This window comes from Carlito syrichta, unplaced genomic scaffold (assembly GCF_000164805.1).
Source record: "Carlito syrichta isolate Samal-C Ts95f unplaced genomic scaffold, Tarsius_syrichta-2.0.1 Scaffold314328, whole genome shotgun sequence".
In the NCBI taxonomy this organism is placed as follows: domain Eukaryota; kingdom Metazoa; phylum Chordata; class Mammalia; order Primates; family Tarsiidae; genus Carlito; species Carlito syrichta.
Window position 1 is genome coordinate 393,793 of NW_007258424.1, and position 1,917 is coordinate 395,709.

The 1,917-nt window shown below is 47.9% G+C and overlaps 1 protein-coding gene across 1 annotated transcript in view; it reads right to left on the bottom strand.

The window, feature by feature from the left end:
• CNOT11 (CCR4-NOT transcription complex subunit 11) overlaps positions 1 to 1,917 on the bottom strand; it is a 30,151-nt gene that overhangs the window by 17,450 nt on the left and 10,784 nt on the right. The gene's annotated exons all lie outside the window — the stretch shown is intronic.

Sequence of the window (1,917 nt, forward strand, 5' to 3'; positions counted from 1 at the left end):
GCCTTCCAAGTAGCCAGAACTACAGGCGCACACTACCACGCCCAGCTAATTTTTGATTTATTGTAGAGACGAGGTCTTGCCAAGTTGCTTGGGTGGGTCTAGAACCTGCGGGCTCGCTGGCTCAGTTTGTCATGTTTATCTAGCAGTTCGCTTTAATTTACCCTCGACTCACTAGCCAAGGTCAAAGACAGAACCGTTTCTTAGAGGTAGCTAGTGATGGTTGTTTTACAACCCTCTCCTTAGCTTGTTTGTATTAATTAGCTTTTTTGGTTTCTTTTCTTTTTTTTTTTTTTTTTTTTGAGTTGGAGTCTCACTCTGTCGCCCAGACTGGAGTGCAGTGCCTGCTCCCGGCCACCGCAGCCTCGACCTGCTGGGCTCCGGCCATCCTTCCACCTCAGCCTTCCGCGTAGCTGGAATTACAGGCATGCGCTACCACGCCCGGCTGATTTTTTGATTTATTGTAGAGATGAGGTCTCCCTGCCCAGGCGGGTCTCGAACCCGCAGGCTCAGGCAATCCCAAAGGGGCGGGATTACAGGCTGAGCCACGGAGCCCAGCTAATTAGCTTTTTTATTCCAAGTATTTGCCTCCAGCCATAAGAAAGCAAGTTAATGGAATCAGTCCTTCTTGACCTAGACCGCCCCCATCACCATAGCAACAGTCATGTGACTAGCCCACCCATCTGCCTGCTGTCCATCACCTGTGCTTACCTGCCCCTTCGTGATGACGTAAAACAGACCACCAATCACCTTAACAACCTGCCCCATCCAAGGGAAGGTTTAAAGGGCATTCAACCTCCAACGGCAGCTTCCTATGCTTGGCCACCGTTTGCTTTTGTTAAACTGGTCTGGTCACCTTTCTCTAAGTTTTGGCTCCCTCTCCTATCTCGGGAAAGCGAATCTCCAGTCTCTCTCTAATCCACTTTCTAAGTAAACTGTGTTTTCCAGTCTAACATCTGTGCGATGCTTTGCATCTTTCACGCAGCACTGGATCACAGATCCTCCCTGGTCTGACCTAACATTTTGGAGGCCTTGCTGGGACTCAGACCTAATGCCACGCAGATCTGAACTGTTTTGAGAGGACCTTTCTAGCAGTGATCAGCTTCTGTTATGGGATGAATTGTGTTCCACCCAAAGTTCATATGTTGAAATCCTAACCCTCAATACCTTCATTATTTGGAGACAGGGTCTTTAAGCAAACAGTTAAGTTCAATCAGGGTGGGTCCTAACCCAATCTGACTGGTATCATAAGAAGAGGAATATGTGACCACTTGGATGGTTCTCAGCATTATATCTTTTTTTTTGAGTTGGAGTCTCTCTGTCACCCAGGCTGGAGTGCAGTGGCACTCTGCAAGGCCACCACAGCCTCAACCTGCTGGGCTCCAGCGATCCTTCCACCTCAGCCTTCCAAGTAGCTGGAACCACAGGCGTGCGCCACCACACCCGACTGATTTTTTTATTTTTTGTGGGAATGAGGTCTTGCCAAGTTGCCCAGGCTAGTCTCAAACCCATGGGCTCAGGCAAATCCTCTCACCTCGACTTCCCAAAGTTCTGGGATTATAGGCGTAAGCCACCATGCCAGCCCATATAACATTCTTGAAATGATAAAAGCTTAGAGATAGAAAATAGATTAGTGGATAGTGAGGGGCAGAGAGGTCGTAGGCGGCATGAGGCAGATGGGGTGATTGACCAACCCTGTATCTCCACTGTAATGGTGTCTACAGGCATGTACACATGTGCCATAGAGAACCATGCATACATTGTAACACTGTCTGATTCCTAATTGTGATTGTGTACTGTAGTTCCATAATATGTTAACATTGAGGGAACTGAATAAAGAGTAAGTGGGAACTCGTCATACTTTTTTTTTTTTGAGTTGAGGTCTCACTCTGTCGCCCAGACTGGAGTGCAGTGGCCGCT